The sequence below is a fragment of the Lissotriton vulgaris genome, chromosome 9 (assembly GCF_964263255.1).
Source record: "Lissotriton vulgaris chromosome 9, aLisVul1.2, whole genome shotgun sequence".
Lineage (NCBI taxonomy): Eukaryota > Metazoa > Chordata > Amphibia > Caudata > Salamandridae > Lissotriton > Lissotriton vulgaris.
Genome location: NC_141697.1, coordinates 528,708,202 through 528,721,496, shown reverse-complemented (window position 1 = coordinate 528,721,496; position 13,295 = coordinate 528,708,202).

Sequence of the window (13,295 nt, the reverse complement as noted above, 5' to 3'; positions counted from 1 at the left end):
GAACTGAACTCTCGAATTCACCTCCACTAGTAGCAACGGGAGCAACGGAGCCTTTTGAAGCACTTTGTTCTGCACGTGACTTTAATTTTGTCTCGTCACCTTGCTCCTCTCCCCTCAGTGAAGCATCCGAGAAGGGAACATATCTGGGTATTTGCTCATGTTCCTCATCAGCAATGCCTTCTCTTAACCACTTGTCGTAGGGTAGCGGTAGCGGGACCTTCTTGACATGCGAGGCGTGCGTCCACGCCTTCCTGCCCTCCACTCGAAGTGCGGTGCGTGTAGTCAACAGGACAAGACGAGGTTCCGACCACCGAGGCTCCAGACAAGTCTTCCGCTGATATCTTTTGACGAGGACGTAATCACCCGGTTGGATATCGTGGCCCGGCCCCTCCGGCAACGGCTTCAGGGTGTCTGCTACCTGCTGATGAATAGAACGAAGATCTTTAGTCAAAGCATACAAGTAGTCTATCAACAGAGGGTACTCTATTTCTGAAAAACATTTGGGTCTGGGTACTCCCCAAACGTTGGCCGGGCGGCCAAATATTACCTCGTAAGGGGAGACACCCGTTTTGGAATTAACTGTCACTCTGGTAGAAAGCAAGGCTAAAGGAAGGGCATCTGGCCAACGGAGTCCCGTACTCTCCTGTATTTTGGCCATCTTCAATTTTAATGTTCCATTAAATCTTTCCACAAGTCCGCGGCCTGAGGATGTTGGGCCGCGTGGAACTTTTGGGAAATCTGTAAACCTTTACATATCTGTTTCATTAATTCAGCATTGAAGGACGTGCCATTATCACTCCAGATCACCCTAGGCAATCCAAAACGGGAAAAATACTCTTTAATCAACATTTTAGCAGTAGAAATGGCTGTACAATCTTTTGTTGGAAATGCCTCCACCCATCTGCTGAAAGCGCATACAACCACCAGGACGTATTTCAGATTATTAACCCTTTCCATTTCAATATAATCCATCTGAATCACCTCGAAAGGGAAAGAGGGGGGTGCAAAATTTCCCGCTGGGACAGGCGTTCCCTTTCCTGGATTGTGCCTCAAACATACCATACACTGCCGGACCAAGTGAGTCGCCACTTTAGAGATATTTTTATTGCTCCACACTGGGTCCAACAGCTTACATATACCTTTGGCACTAATATGTGTCGGCCCATGAGCCATCATCACCACTGGGAGGACATACGCGTTCGGAAGTAACCATCGTCTCTTATCGGTCACATCTGTCCAACATTCATCAGCATCCAATCGCCCCCACCATCTTTCCATGTCCCCAATTCATCCTCAGTCGCTTTTTCTTGTATATTCTTTACACTCTGTACAGTGTCTGCAAACATGGTAACATCTGGTACCCATCTAGCTGGGCCTGCCACAAACATCCGAGGTAGTTTTGTCCGAGCAGTCTCTTTTGCCGTTTGATCTGCGAAGGCATTGCCTCGTCCCACATCATCCACTATTGTCTTGTGCGCGCTGCATTTTATCACAGCCAGTCGCTTGGGTAACGTCAGCGCTGCTAACAATCGTAATATCAGCGGACCATGCTGTATGCGTTGTCCGTGTGAAGTCAAAAATCCCCGTTCTGCCCACAGTCGCCCATAGTTATGAGCCACGCCAAAGGCGTATTGGCTGTCAGTATAAATGTTCACGTCCAGTCCTTCACTTAGTTCACATGCTCTCAGTAAAGCTATAATTTCTGCAGCCTGGGCCGAATTGTAGGGTATTCTAGAGGTCTCCACTACCGTCTGTAATGTCGTTATCGCATATGCTGCTGTCGATGTACCATCTGCAAGTTTAAAACAAGACCCGTCTACATACAATTCCCCGTCCGGATCATCTAAGGGCTTGTCCGTCAGATCCACCCTCCCTTTTGTCTCTTCCTCTGCCCGAAACAAACAGTCATGCATGTCATCGTCCTTTGCATCTGTGGGGATAGGTAACAATGTGGCAGGATTCAGTGTAGCACACCTTTTTATCGTTACATGGGGTGCAAAGAGGGTCATCTCATAGCCGGTAAGACGAGCACTAGTTAAATGCTGCGTCTGTGTTCTGTTTAGCAAAATGTCCACAGCATGCGGTACCATTACTGTGAGGTCTGAACCCAATACGAGCCCTGCCGATTGCCTTATAGAGACCGCAGCAGCCGCCGTGGCTCTCAGACAACTCGGCAGCGCTCTTGCCACATTGTCGAGCATCGCAGAAAAGTAAGCGCAGGGTCTCTGCTTCCCTCCGAAACATCGTGTTAAGACAGACAATGCGCAACCTTCCGCCTCGTGTACATAAAGCACAAAAGGCTTCTGGTAATCAGGTGTCCCCAGAACGGGTGCAGAACATAAAGCAGTTTTTAGTGACTCAAACGCTTCTTGACATGCAGGGGTCCAGGGTAAGGGTTCGCGCACTTCTTTAGTAGTCAGATACAATAGGGGTTTCGTTAGTAATGCATAATTAGGTATCCACTGGCGACAATACGATGTTATGCCCAAGAATGCGCGCACCTCTCGTTGCGTGTTAGGTACCTTCATGTTAGTTATCGCTTTTATGCGCTCTGGCGTCAATCTTCTCCCCACTTTCGAAAGGAGGTGGCCCAGGTAGGTAACCTCCGTTCGACAATATTGGAATTTTGGAAAGGACACCTTATGCCCCCTCTTGGCCAAATGATGCAGTAACTTTATCGTAGCATCCCGACAACCTTCCTCTTCATCCGAGGCTATCAGGATATCATCCACGTACTGCAACATAACGTTGCCAGGTGGAAGTTCCAATTTATCCAATTGTGCCTTCAGTGCTTGACTATATATGCTCGGACTTTCTGTGTAACCTTGGGGAATTCTCTTAAACCTAAAGCTTCGGCCAGCCAATGAGAATCCGAAGAGATAACGGCTCTCTTCATGTACTGGGATACTGAAGAAAGCATTCTTCAAATCCAAAACAGAAAAATACTTAGCCGATGGGGGAATCATTGTCAATATCGTAGTGATGTCCGACACCACCGGATATTGTGGCTCCACTACTTTATTCACATGGCGCAAATCAATCACAAACCTATAGACATCAGGGATATTATCTGCAGCATCAGGTGACCGTCTTTTAAGGATCGGCAGTATGGGGCTGTTACATATGTTCGAATCTGTCTCCTCCACTACTCCTGACTGAATCAAATCTTGTATTATTTGTAACAAGGCTTTCTCTCCCTCCCTTGGTATTCTATACTGTGGCACCCTAGGTAATTTCGCTCCCACCTTAACCTTTATTGTTACTGGGGTAATATCCATCTTACCCACATCTGTATCATTGGTAGCCCACAAACTGTTGGGTATTCCTTTGAATTCGGGTGGTAGCGGATCATCTTTAGAGAAACATTGCAATGGGCGAGCAACAGTCGGGCCTAGCGTGAGGTACACGCCGTCCGGAGAACAATAAATGGTGGCGTGCAACCTCTTCAATAAATCTAAACCCAGTAAATTCTCTCCACAAGTAGATGTCAATAAAAATGGTGAATCAACAGTGAAAGGGCCAATCGTAAGTGTAAGGGGTTTTGAAATGGGGCTAATCACCGGGGTACCTGAAAAGCCCACAGAGATATTGTTCTTGCCAGACAGAGCCGCCCCGGGGACCCGAGAATGAGCCACTGAACTTTTCATTGCACCCGTATACACTAGAAATTTCTGCTGAGACCCCAATAAGTCCGCCTCAACATAGGGTCCCCTCTGATCAACTTCCACAGGCACTGGTCCCTCGCTCTGTCCTACGCTGTCCTAGTTATGGGAGAATCCTGTCAAATCGTCCACAGAGTAGTCATCATTGCAATACTGACCACTACCCCTTTGTAGTTGTTGCCTGTCCGCACCATTGTCAAAGTAATTGCCTCCTGGCCTCCCGCCCCCTTCTGACCGTACATTCTGTCTCCCGGAGTCACCACTACCTCTTCCTCGTCCTCGCCCTGAACCGGCGTTCGACTGAAGCAGAGGGCAATCTCTCCACCAATGCCCTTCTTGCTTACATTTCGCACACTGATTCGGTCCCAGTCTTTCTCTGCTTTCGCCTCTGCCATAGCCGCTGCCTCCTCGTCCTGGAGCAGCACCTCTCCCTCGTCCCTTAGACACCTGCTGTAACAAAACCCTCGTCTTGAGATCCTTAGCCTTCTTTTCCTGCTTGTCCTTACTTTCATTTTCTCTGTGTTCGTAATACTGAGCCATGCTGAGAATACCGGAGGGAGAGGACGTCGTCCACGTACTCTCCGACGCTTGCAACCTTGCCGAAATCTCTGGTAATAAGTTTGTTACAAACCTATTAACAAAGAGTCGCAACCCAACATCCTGTGACACATCCTGCCCACTAAAGTCCAGAAACGTCTCTTCAAACCTCGTAAAGAAGTTCGAGAATGAGAGAGTGCATGTACTTTATTATTCGCCCCGGTAACGCCAGAATCTCAGCTTTAGGCTTTTCCCCTGGCTTACGTTTCTTGTCCCAATCCTGCAACTCTTGACACGTACCACCTAATTCCTCCGAATGATCCGTGCCCTTCACCTGCCGCCATACATCGGCTGGGACCAGAAGCCCAAAAAAAAGTTCAACATCAGCTAAAGTCATTACTGTGGAAGACGCGGCTTCCGTCAACTCTTTATAGTATGCAGTCGGGTTCTTTCTAGAATCTGGCAACTGGGCCTTTAAGGCCAGTACCTCACTTCTCTTCCATGGCGTATACACCCATTGCTCCTGGAAATGTGCATCTACCCTATTCCGGGTGACAGCCTTCGTGACCGGATCTGCCATCTCGGGTATCTCGGGATGAAAGATAGGGTGCACTTCACGCATTGGATGTATACCTGGAAAATGGGGCACACCTGCAGAGGGTAATTCATTTCTGTACTGTAGTATGGCATGTAGACTGCGCATCACCTCTTTCACCCCAGTATTCGTTCTGTAGGCTCCGCTCTGTATATCTCGTAAAGTCGCCACACCTCCATACCCCTGCTCCCATAGCGATATCAGTACATTTGACATATGCCATAAAGCGTGTTGTTGCATCAAAGGCTCAAAATCTTTCATTGTGGACCAAATGTCCTCAAACGAATAAATGTTATTCCTAGCCCACTGGCACGCCTGGTTGGCTACTATACTTTTCTCATCCAAACCAACTGTAGAACGTGTAAGCAACTTCCGTACCTGTGAGAGCAGCCCGCTACCTGCGCCTCGACTCAGCGTTGACATCTCCTGGCTAGGGGTGGTGCTAGCTGAAACAGTAGGGAGTGCCAGAGAAAATGGGGAGGGGGTAGGTGAACTGGCCGAAAGTAAAGAAATGAGGGGCGTCGATGTGGAGGGTGGGGAGGCAGAAATCGCTGCGCCAAGTTGGTGTGGGGCACTTGCCAGTGGACCCGGAACCCCACTAATGGAGGCGGGAGCTGGTAGAGTGGGATACAATGACTGTGGGGCATAAGGAGGAGGGGGTCGAGTACTCAAAAGGTCTTCCATCTCATCCTGTTCATCCTCTCGCACTACGTAACTTTTATTTTCTTTCAACCTGCAAAGCCTATCTGCGCGCTCCAAACGTTGCTCATTCTCATTCTTTGTGTGTTCTCTTGCTTTCTGCGCCATTGTCTGTGCGGACCTTTTAAGAGCCGCTTTCTCTTCTCTCAACTTACGTTCCCTGACTTCCTTCTGCCATACTCTTAAAGAATCAAACATGCTTTGACGGCTACGCTTAGCAAACAATTTATCTTGCAAATAGTCCAATTTAGCTGCCTCGAATGAGCCTGTCAAGGGCCATTGTAAATCCACATTGTCAGCGGTATATCGGTGCCATAAAGTACCAAACAAGATCGGGGGCAATCCATGCTTGATATACATATCAAAGTTTGGAGTGCCCTCAAGAGGTGCAGGTTGACTCTCAGCCAGCCTGGAGTCTGATACACGACAACAGCACCCAAAACATCGTAACTTACTGAAACACGGCATCTCTACTTTGATGAAAAATAAAACACTTCTCCAGAAAATTCGCTACCTTGAATCGCTAGCTCGAGCTCGTTCACACACATATAATATACATTGGGGATCATACACACATACACATCCAACACATATAAATCCTTCCAAACACGTGTTACCAACTGGGACAAGGCCCGTCGACCAAGTCCTGGGGAACCTGGACCCTACCGCAGACCGAACAGAACACTCACTGTTCTGAGGGTGGAGAACAGATCCGCTCCCCGTGCGGCACTATGGATCACTGCGCACTTTACCGCGGGAGACCCAGGACTCACCTCCACTGAACCACCACTCTAGGAGTTCAGGGTAAGTTCTGGAGTCCACCCGTAATGAGCCACGCCTTCACCACAGTACCACCCGGTCGGATTACTACAAACAATATATCCAAATATTCTCCCAACCTCGTCAAGTCTGTCAGAGTGCCTGCTCGCACTCTGAGTTCCCCGGAGCACACTAGCCCCAGGAGCACACCGGCTTCTCAAACCACTGGAGACACCCTAGTCTCCCGGAACACTCCAGTTCCTCAAACAATCACAGGTGGACCACTCACCTTCCGTACGCGGGACCGACCTCTACCGTTCTCCACCTCCGGCTGCCAGGACCAACACGGTCAGCTCCGAGTTCCGCCTTCTGGACCCCGGCATAAGATCCGAACCGGGACCTCTCCCGATCAGCAGGGTGGGGCAGCGCTGCGAGAACCAAGCTCGGCATCATATGGGTTCCCGGACCCACCGTGCCGACCAGCGGGTCCCCGGTCTTCTGCTACCCACTTACGGGTGAGAAAGATCTCTATCGCGGGGTCCCTATTCGGGCACCATCTGATAAGTGTGGCTCAAATCCACCCGAGTGACTTACCGCACTCACCTATAGTAATTCTGTAGAAAGTCAGCCGGACAGTGGAGAAGAATAAACAATAGTCTTTATTAGGCCAAACACACTCATATGAGAGGGCCCTGTCCGACCTCACTCCTAGGAGTGCGAACGAGAGGACTGACTCTCTTCATCACAGCAGTACATTATAATGCAACACAGTACATTAGGGTACGCCCCTTCTGGAAAATGACTGAAACCCAGACAGAGGAACAATGTCCTCATACAGTAGGCATCTGCACCTGCAAGGGATACATCGCTATCTTTGCTCAAGGCCGCGGAGCTAGGCTTCAGCGTCTCTGGGGCATGAGAACATTACTGATAAAGAGACTTGTTAGTTTCGGCCACCGTTAGCTGAGAAACGAAAACTGCTGTCTTAGTGAAATTCTCTATTCCTACGGGAGGGGCAGATGAGCGAGTGCGACTCGCAAGCTCAGGGAGATATACAAAATGGAGGCACACGGGCTAAGTTAAGGAACTAATATCATCACACATATAATTGAATAATAATGTCACAAGCAAGAGTAATGCAAACATGTGCATATATACGTATTTTATCAGTTAGTCACATGATGCAAACTCGCATATAGAAATAGGGATGAGTGAGGCATCGAAAAATGAATTCTATCACCTAGGTCAGATTACTGGCACTTCACCATTGACGGGGCCTTTTGCACCAGCAATTGAAATGACAAACGTGTTGGATATAGTTTCAGGTGCGTTACTGCTGGATTTGTTGGCTGTCTATGTTTTACAAAGGTTTATGCATTGAGTTTTAGACGGTGTATGAATGTTTCTTGTGTGTCTGTATATATCTTTTTGGTAAAAGGTGATCATTTGTAGGATTGTGAGTTTGCATGTGTGTGTGAGTGTTTGGGGGGGGTGTTTGTTTTCCAGGTGTTGTAATTGTGTTAATTTCCTTTGGGACCACTTAATTCAGTAGCATTCAGTAGATTCGAGAACAAATTCAGAAGTTGCACAGATTTGTACTCCATTCCAAGGTGTATTTTGAACGCTGCTGCCCAGGTGTGCTTTTTTGTACAATATTCAGGGCCACAGGAATGATGTGATTCTGCTGCTGCAGCATTTTTTCTCATAATTATGGATTTGCCACATTTGCCACATAATCCACCATCTGCTGCATAGCCTGCAGATTTTCACACAAAAAATGGTTTCTATGTGTTGGGGCATTCGTATAGGTTAACTGGTCATCATTGAGTTGTTTGTTTCTGTATTTGGTTACTAAACTGGTACTAATGAGATGACATTGTTACCCAGACATTGTTGCAATGTGTACAAATTCGAAAGTAATGAAGTAATAATATTACAGCATAATTAGCCTTTTCTTGACACAGAATTTCGTCACCCTGCTGCATAATTTGGTGCTCCACTGTAGCATACTTCCAGTTGTCCTGACAATAAGGTATTCGAAAAATTGCTAGAAGAATATTCTAGTATCAAAAGTTTCATTATTTGTGCATGTGGAGAATATTCTGAATATTGAATGAATACATACTGTTTCTTAATTCATACAATGTTAGTCTAGTACCACATGTAATGTCGATAATATGACTTGGTGGGCTTGAACATGTTTAAATATAAATACATCAAGACCACATGTAAAACCTTTTTCTTGAAAATATCTGGATCATTTGCCACCACTTTCAGTGACGTAATGAAACTTGAGGGAGCCCCCCTGCAAACTACATGGAGGGGGGACCCCATTCTCCGTGTCAGTCAAGAGCTCTCAGGCCAGCGACTTGCAATATTGCAGGGGCTCACCCCAGCCATAAAAAAGGACTCTGGTTCCTCCATTGGTCACATCCGCCCCTTCATTGGGCAATTTATATATTTCAGTAAATACTGCTGCTGCGCCCTCCAGCAAAGTTACATAACACTGCCTCCAGCCGGCCCACCAAACACATCCTCCTCCTTGATGACCCACCTTCAAGCGAAGCCCTCTCAGTTAACCACCTCCAAACGCAGACAACAGCCTTCGTGCCTGCTACTAACGCATCAATTAACTCTACTATCACCCCTACGAAACCCGCAGTTATGCTTTTCCGCTCGCCTTTAAAACCACCCTTCAGATGTCACTGAGAACCCGTGACAGCCGCCCACTGCTCCCCTGTCCACCACCGACAGAAAGACTGATGGCCGGTCCACATCTAACCACTGCCTACCAGTAAAGATTGAGCCTTTCAGCTGCTGCCCTCCCCGATGCCACTGTAGCAGTTTAAAACATGTTAAACAATCACTTTAACTGAACACCTCAAAAAAGTTCATCCTGCTAGCCTCTACGGCATCAAAGCCGCTCCTGCTACTTTTCACTTACGGCATGGTGCACACAATAATATTAACTGTACAAAGGGTCAGATTTTGTCTTCCCCACGCCAACATTAATTTACACTATGTACCCCACTAAACCATACCTCCTGTCAAAGGCAACCCTGATCCCATGTGTAGCACCAGTCAGCAAGTACCCCAAGGACAAACACAAGAGAGAATGCGTGATTCATGTAATTAAACCTATAGGGACAACGTAGCATTTCCCCACCCACTGTCAGCCCATCGAAGTCTGCAACTGCGCAGTAGCCATCAATACCGGCAACATCTAAAGCGCATTTCCACTTCCTTTCAATGGCAGCTCCTGATACATATACCTATGATTTCTGGGTGGCATCTACCACATACCACTGCATTCTTTGTCTCCCTAAGACTAACCGAATGCTGTCGGAGAACGCTTCTCTACCCCCTTCTTTACTAATAACTAATGGAGGATGATGAAAAAAATATATAGTATTTTTTTATGCAAATAGCATATCAAGCACTTGCTGCCTGCAGTCCTCACCTGATCCACATGTATCAAAATTCTGCTATTGCACCTTCCTGTCATCCCTTTTATTATCTGGAGATGTTTTTTATTCCTTCTGTGAACTGGGAAAACCAATACCTTGCACAAAAACAATTCCATTTAAAACCTTTGCTACCTATACAGGCTTGCAAAGTACTTATTTGTTTTGCTAACTGTCATTTGAAAGCAAACAGGTAACTCATTCTAGGATTAGAAATACTGCTTAGAAGTGTGGAAGTTAATACTGAGACGTAGGGTGATTTTTTGCATGTCTGCCAGACACTTGTTCTTCCCTGCATGCGCACACAATGCAACAATACAATTTAGCTGAACAAATTGTTCAGAAATGTACCAGAAGGTAAAGAAGCAACCCATACTATTTTTACAAAGAAAAATAGACAAACGTCCACTTTATACCCCATGACATAAAAGCCTTAGCGTGCACAGCTTGTCGAAATCCACGCCGCCTAATTCAGCCCTGCCAAGTACCACGCATCTGGCATTAGACTAATGCATGTAAGTGTGGTGATCCGCATCACCACACTGAAATGCAAAATCATGTATAACAGCATTGTGCCTCATCGGGGACCAGTGCTGCTAATCAATGCTGGTGGAGTATTATTTCCAAGTGGCCGCCGTCTGTTTTCTGGAGCTTCCCCTATCTCCTAAACGTGATGCAGTAAATTTCGTTATGCAGTACAGCTGCCTGTGTGGTAGTCCTGTAATGAATGTCCCTTTTCTATGCCCACAACATTTTGCCGTATTTCCGTATCTATCTATACTACTATTATAAATAGAGAGCTGAAACCTTTGAGGCGGGTAATCTCAGGAACCACAGCACCAATCACAACACCCAATACAGCATTGGAAAGGGCAGTTGCAGCAGAAGGACATAGGCTATACGGATTCCCACCATATACATTTGAAAGGGAAAAAAAAGCGTTCCTTAAACGTGTGTGTTGTGCTGGGGGCGTGAACAAGGCCAATGGGCGCTGCAATTGCAATTGCGTGGCACCAAGGGGTGTGGCCAATGGGTGGGACAAACGGCAACAATCGCGTGGCACATCCCCCCAAAAACAAAACTTGCCTTGAGGGCGTGTGGAAAACAAATGTGTGCGTTGGGCCGGGGGCGTGGCCAAGGCCAATGGCTGCGGCAATTGCGCAGGAGCAAGGGGCGTGGCCATGGGCGCGGCAATTGCCGGGGCCTAGGTGGGGCCAGACGTGACTGATCGTGCCTGCGGGGACAATAACTGCACAGTATCCTGCGCGCTGTCAGCCAGTCAACTCTCTGCATAACATAAAGGACCGTGCCTGCGGGGACACTAACTGCAGCGTCTCCTGTGCGCTGTCAAACACTCAACTCTCTGCATAAACGAATGACACCAGGCGCACAACATCAACCGGGCTGGAGCCGGGCTCAGGCGGCGGATGACGCGACTAAGCGCGCCTGCTGGGACACCAACCTTTGAACTGACTGCACTTTCCCACACGTGCAGTGTCTCCAGTGTGCGCTGTCACCCACTCAACTCTCTGCATCAACGACTTTACACCACAAGCACAACATCAAACAAAACTGGAGCCGGGCCTCAAGCGGGGAATGACGCGATTCAGCTTGCCTGCTGGGACACGAAATGTACAACTGAATGCACTTTCACACACGCTTACCTACGGAAGTGGAGTACATACACACTAGAGACATCTGCTAATACTTCTTACTCCGAGGTACACACAGTATCTGCACACACATGCCTAACTATTATGACACCTCAAGCTAAAAATGTTGTCTACCGTAAGATTTTAAAATAAATTTACCCTTGTGGGCATGTCTGCGTTGTGCTGTGGGGGTGTGCTGGGGGCATGACAAACGCTGGGGGCGTGAGGTACGTTCCGCCCTTCATGCCATGTCTCATATTGTGTGCTGTGGGCGTGTGCTAGGGGCGTGGGTGTGTGCGGGGCGCGGGATTACGGAAAAAAAAGCAAGCATTGTGCCCAATATTTCATTGTTTTTTCTTCCCAGGTTCTGTACATTCCAGCTCCGGGTGTCCACCCTGCCCCCTTTAAATACCCCTGCACCCCATAATCATAACCCACCCGTACTCCTTAAAATACCCCAACACGCTTAAACACTAACCCATCTTAACCCTATAATTATACCCTGTACACCAAAAACCAAACCTATCCCTGAACCCTATAAATACCCCTGTACCTCAAAACCCAAACCTACCCCTGAACCCTAAAAATACCCCTGTACCCCTAAACCCAAACCTAGCCCTGAACCCTAAAAATACCCCTGTACCCCAAAACCCAAACATACTCCTGAAACCTAAAGTACCCCTGTACCCCAAAACCCAAACCTAGACCTGAACCCTTAAAATACCCCTGTACCCCAAAACCCAAACCAACCCCTGAACCCTAAAACAACCCTGTACCCCAAAACCTAAACCTAGCCCTGAACCATAAAAATAACCCTGTACCCTGAATCCCAAACCTACCCCTGTACCCTAAAATACCCCTGTACCCCAAACCCAAACCTAGCCCTGAACCCTAAAAATACCCCTGTACCCCAAAACCCAAACCTAGCCCTGAACTCTTAAAAAGCTCCTGTACCCCAAAACCCAAACTTACCCCTGAACCCTAAAAATACCCCTATACCCCAAAACCCAAACCTAGCCCTGAACCCTAAAAATACCCCTGTACCCCTGCAGGGCCCACTCCAGTAATGCCAATTTCTGCATATGATTCTATGACCTTCCCATCTCCCAGCACCACCACCACGTTTACTGCAAGGTGACTTACCATCCAGTCTTTCCCATGTGTTTTTTCACTGGGGGACTTGGTTGCACTAATGGTCTCTATCGACTCTGCCCACAGTGCTGCCAGTCCAAGAGCTAACCACACCACTATTCCAGAATATACCCCTGTCTGAGAATCTGGCTCCAGACAGGACCTTGTGGAACCTCCAGCTCCTCTGGTCCAAAGCCAGAACAGAACAGTATTTGCAGTTTGGTCTCTCCAAGTGCTTGTGAATAAGTTGGTTGTGAGTCGGGGCACAGGGCATGGAGGAGACTCTGCACCAAAACCAGAAGTCCTGTTACAAGTGCAGAAATGACAGGCAAAAACACAGAAAATGACTGAGGTGCAACTTGGTGGGTGCTCTGGGAGTCCCCATGAATTGATTGTTGTGCACTCTTTTAGGAATTATAAGTTTTAGGAATTGAATAAAATTGTAGCAATGCTAAACGAGCTAGGAAAACCAGGACCCCAGATTAAGGCAGACATGGAGTCTGCATTACACTGCATCTAGTCCTCCCCGCTGATTTCTACCCAGTGAGTTTTCAGTTGATAAACGCATGTGCCTGGTTTTAAATATTCATGTATATATTTAGAGTTGTCAATAGCCATTTCTGGGTGGGGTTTCAGGCAAGAGGCAGGCACTTATACTATCAGCCGAATCACTGACAAAATATCGAAGCTCAGAATATCGCCCTACAAAAAATCGAAGTTAAGAATATCGACATCCTATCTACATTATGGTAAGTAAAAAAATATCGAAAAAAAATATCGATGTCAAAAATACCGT